This window comes from Cyanistes caeruleus, chromosome 14 (assembly GCF_971803275.1).
Source record: "Cyanistes caeruleus chromosome 14, bCyaCae1.hap1.1, whole genome shotgun sequence".
Taxonomy (NCBI): Eukaryota; Metazoa; Chordata; class Aves; order Passeriformes; family Paridae; genus Cyanistes; species Cyanistes caeruleus.
This window is the reverse complement of record NC_141714.1, coordinates 1,457,831-1,468,374: the sequence shown is the minus strand read 5'-3', so window position 1 is coordinate 1,468,374 and position 10,544 is coordinate 1,457,831. Positions and strand designations below refer to the sequence as shown.

The window sequence follows — 10,544 nt, the reverse complement described above, 5'->3', positions numbered from 1 at the left end:
GGGAGGTGTCCCTGCCATGGCTGGGGTGGGATGGGCTGAGCTTGAGGTCCCTTCTATGAAAAATGTGGGCAGCTCCTTCCTCCCCCAGCTGGTGTCAGTGGCCACAGAGCAGAGGGGACACTGAGGGACCCCTGGTGCTTCCTGACCCCCACCTGCCCCCAGAGTGGGGTCTGTCTGTGTTCCAGCAGGGTTTCATCCTCCCTGCCTCCCATTTTTGGGAAAGCCTGTTTGCCTCAGCTCTGGCTGATGTGCTGTGACATCCCTGGAATCCTGGAATCATTTAGGGTGGGAATGATCACTGTAATTATCAATCCAGCCATTAACCCAGCACTGCTGCTGGTTCAGGCAAGAACATCTGCAGATCAATTCTTCCCTGGAGTAACTTCCAGGGAAGTTCATCCTCATCCAGCCTCATCCTTCACCCCAGTGAATGTCTTGCTGCAGGGAAACTGTTTCTACATTTGCACCCGTGAATTCCTGGGGTCTCGTGGCTCTGGGAAAGAGCAGCAGGTTTGGGGAGAGGAGGGAACAGGGAAAAACAGCAGGGCCAGAGTTTTGGGAGTTTTCTTGCCGAGGCGCTCCCGCAGGTGTTCCCACAGCCCCCCCAGCTTTGATGGACAACTTCCTTCACTCTGAATGACACTTGGGGACCCACCGGGCTGTGTCAGCCCTTTGGAGGTGCCTGACCCGCTCTCCACCCTGCCACAGTGACAAGAATGAGCCCGTGCCCCCTCCTTCAGCCACCTTGGCCCCGTGGGCGAGAGGAGCCGGTGAAGGCTGTCCCCTGACCCCCGGGACACGGAGAGGGACGGCCGGAGCCTGCGGGGATCCCCCGGGGCTCGGGGCCACCCCCAGCACTCGCCGGCCCGCATTGAAGGGCGCTGGGGACGCTCTCAAAGCCGCCTTTGTTGCGGGGCTGTCACCCGGGGCAGAGGCGTCCTGGCCTCTGGTTGCCAGGACAACGAGAGGAGGAGGAGGAGGAGGAGAGGAGGAGGAGGAGGAGGAGGAGGAGGAGGGTGGGCTGATGGGGAGGAAGGGGAGAGGCAGGTCCAGACAGCGCTGGCAGAAGCCAATCCCAAAAAGCGGCTCCGGGAGTGGATTCTTGGAGGCGCTGCTGGCAGGGGAGATGCCAAAGCTGAGCCCTGAATTGCTCCAAGCCCCCACTGGGTCCGTTTAAATCAGAGAAAAAGGAGAAGGTGATGAGGGTGGTAAAACACTGGCACAGGGTGCCCAGAGAAGCTGTGGGATCCCTGGGAATGTCCAAGGCCAGGTTGGACATTGGGGCTTGGAGAAGCCTGGGACAGTGGAAGGTGTCCCTGCCATGGCTGGGGGTAAAAAATAGACAATCTTTAAACTCCCTTCCAACCCAAACCATTCCAGGGTTCTGCCATTCCATGAACTGTATTTTTAGGCCAATATTTATGGTTTGTCCCTTTGCAGTTCCACCAGATTTCAGGAGAGTTCAAAGGTGTTTTCCTGCCTCCTCCGAGCCCTGGGCTATTTATAGCTGTCAGATGTTGGCAGCCCAGCTCTCACAGACAACTGTAGGGTGACAGTGTGCACATGGAAATGGCTCATTCCTGGTGAGTAATTCCAGGGCCAGCCAGGATCCTGCCGAGTGACGGGGTTTGTGTACGACACAGCCAGGAAAGGGGGGCTGGGAGGAGCAGCGAGACTCTCCTTTGGGCTGAGCATGAGAAAAAAGGAGAAGACTGAAATTTCCAGGGAGACCTCTTCCCTTTCGGGATTCTCCTCGGGGAGAACGATGCTAATCCTGCCCCATGGGCTATTTCAAGCCAGGGTGGCCTAGTTGCCAGAGCTGTCCTTGCTGATTCCAGCTCTGGGGATGCTCTTATCCTTCCCTAGGTGCTCAGGAGAGGACGAATCTCACCGTGGCACAGCACTGACCCAGATGCCTCCACAAGGTGCGGTGCCAAAGCCCCTCAGGTGCCCATATCCACCCTCCAAGCTCCCAAAAGGCTTCCTCTGGCTGGGACTTGGGAAAAAGTGACCCAAAAAGTCGCTTCTGCCATACCCCCAGTGTGAAGGAGGCACGCCAGGGCAGGGGTGGAGGCCCCATCTCTGGAGGGATTTAGAACTGCATGGATGTGGCACTTGGGGATGTGGTTTGGTGTGGCCTTGGCAGTGCTGAGTCCAACCCTATGACCTGAGAGGGCTTTTCCAACCTCACCAGCTCCATGTTTCTATGGAAAAGAACCTCCTGCAGAAACCAGGACCCTTTTCTCCGGTGCATTTCTCTGAATATCCCACGTCGTGGGGGTGTGGAGAAGGGCGAGGCAGGAATTCCAAAGTTCCAGTGGGCAGGGTCTCACACCCCAGTAAATCCCAGTATTTACAGAGCTGCAGGAATGGCCGAGCAGACCAGGGATCTCCAGATGTGCACCAGCAGGGGCTGTGTGGGGCAGCCAGACACACGGACGGGCTCTGGCCCATCCCAGACCTGAGTGGAGCTCCAGGAGTTCCCCACTCCTGCTGGAAGCTCCTGCCCACATCCCATAGCGATAGCGAGGCACCGCTATCTCCTGCATCTCCCCAAGCACCTCCCTGCCCCAGCCAAGGCCAGGGAGAGGAGAAGGACACCACAAGCACACAGAACTCAGAGAGAGCTGGAAAAGAGCTCTCGGGTCTGGCCAGGCTCCAGGGCAGAGGGACACAGCCCCTGCTCAGGAGCAGAGCCGTGGAGACCTTCCCCATTTCACATCCCACTGGAGCAGAACCACTTCACCTTCCCGGTTTTTGGCACCCACCCTCCTCTCCCTTCAGCATCAGCTGCCGGCAGATGGGAGTGTGGTGGATTATTTAGGGAAAACGCCCAATAACATCACAATTACTTACCATAAAAGCCTGGTGTTTCCAATAATAGCCTAATGTTCCAGGCACCTGTCCAACAGAGCTCTGCTACCTGCCCACTGCAAGATCCGTATCCATCACGCTCCCCTGCGGGCGTCTCGGGGTGCCACTGCCGCTCTGCCAGGCTCGGGGAGCCCTGGGGATTGGGGCCACGCCTGTGTGGGACAGGGACAGGGGCTGCAGGACCTGTCACCCCCACAGCATCACCCCTCGGGGTCTGTGGAGGGCTGCAAGCAACAGCTGGTGGGGAAGAGGCAGTGCCAAAGCAGGAATTCACCAGGAATCAACACTGGCAGTGTCCGAGGCCAGGCTTGGAGCACCCTGGGATAGTGGAAGGTGTCCCTGGCCATGGGGGTAGAACCAGGTGGGTTTTAAGGTTCCTCCAGCCCAAACCACCCTGGGGTTCCAGGACCTGCCAGGCTTTGGCAGCTCCAGGCTAGCCCCACTTCTCCTGTTGGCAGCAGGTGAGAGCAGAGGGGCCCAGTGATCCCAGATGCCACTCTCACCTCCTGACACCGTCACCCTGATGCTGGAATGAGGCGGAAAGGGACAAATGGCGCAGGAACAAAAGGGCTCAGAACTGTTTTTCTTGGTCAGATCCCATGAGCCCCATCAGCGACATCCGCGATGGCTTTTCCAGACCAGGCTGGGCAGCCAGATTTTGCTCAAGTGTTCCCAGGGAACAACAACAACAACAACAAAAAAACCCACCAACCATCATGAACATGTGTCTGGCTGATAGGAACCCAGGATTGTCCAGCAGCAAAGTTCCCTGTGGGCTTGGGAAAGAGTGGAGGAGCAGCGGAGATGGTGTAACAGGATGTGGGCATCTCATCTCCCCAGAGCAGGAGGCAGCCAGAAGCACTGGCACTCACCCAGCACTCAGCTCCAATTTGTTTGCACACAGGCTTTGCTGGAAAATTGCATCCAGCCGGCCAGTTAATAAAAATCATCCTCGCAGAGCTCACCGGCAGCATTTGCTGAATGAGAGATGGATGCTAAATTATTCACTCTGCGCCATCGGAGCCGCGGCGCTGGGAGAGGGAGGAAGATTTCGTGTTGTGCTGTCAATTCTGGAGCACTTCATTCTCAGGGCTCTGAGGCTGCCATCTGCTACTGAATTCACCACGAGGAACGGGAGGGGGAAGGAGGCAGCGTTTGCAGGCACTGACTGCTCATCGTACAGCAGCTCTAGAACACATTTTGGAGCAGTCATGAGAAGGAGAAATCCAGGGGGAAGTGCGGAGTGGAAGGGATAACGTGTCACTCAGAGGATTCCACCTACACAGACGGAGGAGAAACATCTGAGGGCACAAAATGCCACCCTGCCTCTCCTGTCTGCCACACCTGAGTGGTCAAGGGAGAGGGCAGGCGCAGCACAACCTTCTGGATGTGTAATTTGCCTTCACAGCCAGAAATTTTCCCATTTCTCCAAGTATCCAGCCGTTCTCTTTGGCTACTGAGCTACCCCTCAACCCCTCCCCAAGATTTTATAAAAAAATTTATATTTCTTTAAATTAAAATCTTGATAAGGTGCTCAGCAGGGAGGCCCTTGTTCTCTTACGCACCAGAACCACTCTGAGAGGAAATTTTGGGAAATCACTGTTGGAGACATCATGGCCAGGTGCTGTGGTGGAAGTGTTCTGGTGGTGGCGAGGCTCTGGATGCCTGATCCACGTCTGGGAGCTCACCCAGCCATGCTGAGCAGTTTGTTTTATCAGGAACCAGACAGAGGAGACACAGCAGAGCCGAGCGAGGCCCTGCAGGCAGAGCTGGGGAGGGAGATAGAGCACCTTGGCTGGGCATGAAAGGCTCTGGGAGAACAAGAGAGGAGGAAACAACAGAAATCAGCCAGGAAAACAAGCTCCCTGGTTTGTTCCAAGACTTTCAGCACGGAACACCAGAGATTTTGGGGGTTCAGAAGCCGGAGCAGAGGGCACCGTGGGATTCCTGCGTGTGGGACACGGCCCAGGCAGGAGAGGGATGAGGATGCAGCCTGGTGGATTCCCACAGAGCTGGGAAGAACCCAAACAACCACGGGAAAGCCATGAACTGAAAGCTTCTTCCATTTTATGCTTTCCCTCCAGGCCATGGGCCTTTCCCCTCAGCAGGGCTCTGGGATCGGGGCCTGGCACTGCACACCGACGGGATGAGCCAGCTGGAAAATCGGGATTGAGTTCATCAACCTGCCTTGAAGCATCCACAGGTTCAGGAAGACGATTCCTGAGGTGTCTGCAGCCTCCCCAGCCCATCCAGGCTGTGAGAATTTGGTCCCCATGGCACGCTGGGCGTCCTCTGTGTCCTCCCCAGCGCTCCCAGCCTCAGGGCTCTGGGGAAGGCGGTGCTGGGCCTGCTCTGCCAGGCAAACCTCCATCCAGCAGGGAAAATCTCCACAGATTCCCTTGTCCTTCACCACATCCCTCCAGCTCCATCCCGCTCCTTTAGCACGGCCTGGAGCTGAGGGCCCGCATCAGAACCATGAGAGGAACCAGGAGAGGGGAGGGCCTGGGAGCCATCCCTGCTGGATAAGGATAGGGACACACAGGAGTCTGGCTCCTTGGAGCCCGAAGGAAGAGCTGGAGTTTCCCCTGAGGAACACAGCTCAGGAGTTGGCCTTTGCAGTGGGTGAGACGAGGAGAAAAGCTGGAAAAAACTGCTGATTTTGGGGAGAGATGCCCAGTGTGGGCCCAAGGCCACAACCCTCACCAGGACGGTGTTCCACGAGCTTTATGGGTGAAGCTGTTGATTTTCTTATCCTTGTGCACCCCATTTCCCACCTGGAGCCCCTGGGCACAGGAAGGACCCTCTGATGGGAGGGGCAGGACGTGGTTCCCTGCCCTCAGCACCTGCTCAGGTGTGCCTTGCCCACGGGATTGACCCTTCGGCCGCTGTGGCTCAGGGAAAAGGCCTCTGACAGATTTCTTGGACCCTTCCACCTCTCCCACCTCACCTTGCTCTGGAGTAGGGATCACTGACGTTGCTTCCTTCGTATTCCAGCCATTGTCCTGCACAGCCAGAGGTTCACTTTCCACCTCTCTCCCTTTCCAAAGGTGGCCCTTCTGTCCTTTAGGAGCTGAGGGACATTCAGAAGGAAGGTGAAACCCCACAGAATTCCAGCTGATGGAGCCCACGGGGCCGCTCTCCAGGCGAGGCTCTCCTGCTCTCACCCCTGGGACAAACAAGGACATTCTCCCCGTTGGTTATTCCCCAGCACATCCAATTCATCCAGCCCACATCTCTCCCTGGGCAGCACGGTGGGATTTCATCCCCAGCCTTGGGGGGGGTGTTGATTTTTAACGCCTGCGTATTTATTTTTGCCATTGCCCCGGCCGTTCCAGACCCCGCTTTATCTGCGGCGCTCTTTGACCCCCGCGTGTCAGGAGTTCAATCTGGGACGTTCCACTCTTTGCCCCCACTTAATTCTTTTCGAGCTGCTCGGCCTTTGAAACCTGGTGCCATATGCCAGCCCCCAAAGAGCCCTGATCAATACCAGGGGACCACGTCCCTGTGACCTTACAACCCGCCCCAAAAAGGGCAGAGGGCAGAGCCCAGCGTTGGCCATGTTTTCATTACAGGGGTTGTTGGAGGGGGAGGGACACCCTTTTCTTTCTTGTTTTCTTTCTTTCTTTTCAGAAAGACGTGGCCCAGCTGGGACACTCCTGGCTGCTCGTCCCCTCCTCTGCCTCATTTAATGACAGCAAGTGCCAGAACCACCAAAAATCAGGAGAACTGATGAGGTAAGTCAGAAAAATCAGGAGCACGTCTTGCTGTAAGAAAGGAATTGTTCCTGCCTGTGTCTTTTGGTGTTTGGGGGTGGAAGGACCCATCAAAGGCCCCAGAAGAGCCCTGGCAGGAGTGCTCAGGGCACCTGGTGTCTGTCCCCAAAGCTCAACCCCTTGCGTGGCCAAGTTTTATTCCAAGGAGGGGGTCCCCAGTGAGGTGCGGCCCTGCCCTGCCCCAGGTGATGGGGAGAGGTGGGGGTCCTTCAGCCCAGTGCTGGGGCTGTGTGAGCTGGGATGTCTCTAGGCCCCTCAGCTTGAAGGCCACTCTATTTTCAGGCCCAGACCTTCCCCGTGCCATTTATTTTCTCCTTTTCTCTGTTCAAAAGGTACAGCACATGCTTTCTGTCCTGGCTGCTTTCATCTGCAGAACGAGCAGAGCGGATGAAAGGGGAAAAGCAGGTGGTGTCTCCCTGGGACAGACAGGCTTGGATGGAGCTGCTCCCAAAGGGAGATTTAACCCAGGAAAAGGGAGGAAAAGCAGCAGTGAGGTCCAAGCCAAAGCATTCCCCTGGGAATGGGCAGGGACCAGGTGCCCACAGGATCTTCTGCACTTGTTGTGGGTCCCGTCCCCAAGGTCCTGGAAGAGCAATGGCAGGGCCAGGCTGGTGGTGCCAATGTCACTGTCCAGGACACCTCTTCCCTTTCAGGGACACGGCTGCCATGGGCAGAGCTCCTTCCCCTGAAGCTGTTTCCTGTGGGCAGAGGTTTTTCCTCATGCCAATACCCAGGATAAATCTGCTCCCCTGCACAGGCCAGCCCTGCAGAGGGTGCAGGACCGAGCGTGGCATTGCCACAGCCACCCCTCTGCCAGCCTGGGCCCCTGGGTTCTGAGCTCATCAGCCAAATCCCTCCCAAGCTCCTGACTCAGGGAATGGCCCTGAGTGTTTGGGCAGCGCTCTCAGGGATTGTGGCTGGGGTTGTGGGGTGTCTATGCAGGGCCAGGAGTTCAATCAATCATCCCTGTGGGTCCTTCCAGCTCAGGCTATCCTGTGATTCCCTGATTCCAGGACACCCCCTTGCCCGGGGGTGCTGGGGGAAGGTGATTCCCTGTGATTCCCTGATTCCAGGACACCCCCTTGCCCGGGGGTGCTGGGGGAAGGTGATTCCCTGTGATTCCCTGATTCCAGGACACCCCCTTGCCCGGGGGTGCAGGGGGAAGGTGTGACCCAGCTCAGCAGTGCAGAGGCCGGTGGGTGATCTGGGATTTGCTGCAGCTTTGGCTGCTGTTGGTGGGTTTGACCCCAGGGTTGTGCTGGCTGGGCTGTGCACACCAGCCCTCCACAAGCTCCTTTCTCCTCACCTTTGCTTCCACCTCTCCACAGGGGCAGGAACTGCCCAGACCAGGCTCTGCAGGAGCTCAGCCCCATCAAGAATAAAAGCACTTTTGAACAATCCTCACAGTTTGGGGTCAGTGGCTTCTGCAGGACCCTGTTAGAAGAGTTCCAGGACATTTTTGAGCGTTGCTGTGCTGCTGACTCACCCCAAATCCTAATGACCCAAACCTGTGGGGTGAGAGCAGCACACCCTGGCGTGGCCAGGGCTGGAGAAGCAGGAAAACCCCTCTGGCACTGGTCTGTGACCCGAGTGTTCCCAAGGACGGGATTGATGGGGCGCCTCACCCTCAGCATTCCTGCGGTGGTGGCAAGGGCAGGAGATCCTCAGATGGAGGGCTCTTCCATGCACCATCCAATTAACCCTTCTGGCAACTTCCATTAAAAATAAAGGGGCCTCCAGGTCCCTGCTGGAATGGCCTATTTTGCGTGAGCATCTCCTTGGTTTTGCCTCGGCGGACGGATTTTGGGAGGCAGTTATTTCAGGAAAGGGACGCTATAGATAACTGATCTGCCAGCCAGGTGTCATGTTCCTTCATTTATTTTCAATTACTTTGTCTCAGGAGCTCCGCTGAGAATTGCCTGGTGTCAATTTATTTGGTCACCTCCGTGCCCGCAGCGCCTCTCCGGAGGCGTTCTCCGGTGTGGTGTGATCCCTCCCCGGGGGAGGCTGTTACAAAACAGCTCCGCTTCTCCTCCAGCCCCAGCCCAGCCTCGGGGCCAGCCCCAGCTCTGTCCCCCTGCTCAGGGTCACCCGGGGGCTCTGGGAGAGGTGCTGTGAGCAGGCAGGGCAGAGAGGGGTCTGGCTGGGACATCTCTTCTGCTCCTCAGGGTGCCAGTGCCCAGCCCTTCGCCCCCAGGTGTCCTGCACAGCCCCTCCCCAAGCACACCTGGCTGTCCTGATATGCAGGGGACAAGGAGCTGAGCCCCCTCGTCCCTTGGCTCGTTGCTCTGAAGCCCCTCTGCCCCCTCAGCTGCTGAAGGTTGGGCTGAACACAGCATCACAGAATGGGTTGGGTTGGAAGGGAGCTTGGAGAACATCTCGTTCCACCCCTCCATGGCCAGGGACACTTTCCACTGTCCCAGCCTGGAACGGTCCCGGGGACCATGGGGCAGCCCCAGCTGCTGTGCCAGGCCTTCCCCACCCTCCCAGGGAACAATTCCTGCCCAATACCCCATCCAGCCCTGCCCTCTGGCAGCTTAAAGACGTTCTCCTTGTCCTGTTGGTCCGTGTCCTTGTGAAGGGTCCCTCTCTCCTCAGGGTTCACCACCTTTAAGGTGAATTGTCTTCACTCTTGCTTTCACTTTGGGCCCTTTTTACCTGCCTGAGCTGCTCTCCAAGTGTGATCCGAGCCTTTCCTGGCGTGTCCCCGCTGCTGCTGGCACCGCTGAGCTGGCAGGGCTGGTGACAGGGGCTGGGTGTCAGCAGCGGGGCCAGCTCAGCGCTGACAGTGACAACAGTGGGGACCAAGAAGGGCATGATGTCATTCTCAGATCCGCTGGGAAGTTCTCAGCGGCCACGTCTGGAAAAAAACATCATTTCCCCGTGAAAAAAGGGCACATTTGCTCTGGTTTCAATGAGAAAGAAATAAATAGAAAGCCTGGGAGTGACTGTCCTTAATTGATTAGTCATTTCTGCAGATGATAATTGCACATCAAAAGACTGAGATCCTACTGTTCCATGCAAATGTCCTCACCGAGAGCAGCAAGGCACAGGGGAAGTGGATACAGGAAATAAATCCCTCAGAAGCTCCCCAGGAGGATTTGGAGTTCCACACCAGGAAAACAGTTTTGTTCTAGATGTGCCTTGAAGAAACACCCCGAAGCTCAGGCGCACCCCGGGAGCAGAGCACGGAGAGGAGGGAGGATGGGGAACACCCCGCTGAGAGGGTCTCCAGCCAGGGGAAAACGCTCCCACTTCAGACACAGCTTTGTGGTGTTCTGCAGCCGCTGACCCAGGGCCGGGGGCTTGGCCGGACCCTCGGCCCCATGCTCGGAGCATCGACAGCCGCCGAGCCCAAATGAGGCGGCCGGAGGAAGGAGCCAGTGGGTGACCGGGCTGAAATGAGAGGATGGAGCTCCCAGCCCTGCTGGCTGTTGGGCAGCACCCCCAGTTTTGGATGCCCAGGGGTGCCCAGGCAGTCCCCGAGCCCGGCTGCCACCCCAGCCCCGCTCCCAGAAGATCCTGCGCTCGCCCCACGGCCCCAGCGAGCTGCCAGCCCCGGTGTCTGGCAAAGGAGCCTTGTGAGCATGACTCAGTCAGCCTCCAAAAGCAGCAGCGAAAAACAAGAATCTGCTGTGAGCTGCATCTTGATTTTTAAGCCAATCTCGTGATGTTTTGCAGGGCCAGAGTGTGGCTCTGTGATGCCCGGGCAGTGCCGGAACCCGCAGGCGTTTTGGGGTTTTTGGGGGTGCAAATTGTCCTTTTTGAACACACTGGGGTTCTGGAGAGCCTCCTTCCTGCAGGGAGCAAATCCCCCACATTCCCAGGGCTGCAGCCACAGCACAGGTCACTCTTTCGAGGGGGTTGTTTCTTGTCAGGGATATTCCAAAGGCTCCT

General features: G+C 57.4%; 1 long non-coding RNA gene across 1 annotated transcript; it reads left to right on the top strand.

Moving 5' to 3' along the window:
- Positions 1–1,063: 1,063 nt before the first annotated feature.
- On the top strand, positions 1,064–2,024 carry LOC147650486 (uncharacterized). The gene is made up of 3 exons (XR_015276350.1): positions 1,064–1,196; positions 1,441–1,583; positions 1,867–2,024. It is a non-coding gene; the product is annotated as an uncharacterized LOC147650486 (long non-coding RNA).
- Positions 2,025–10,544: the final 8,520 nt, after the last annotated feature.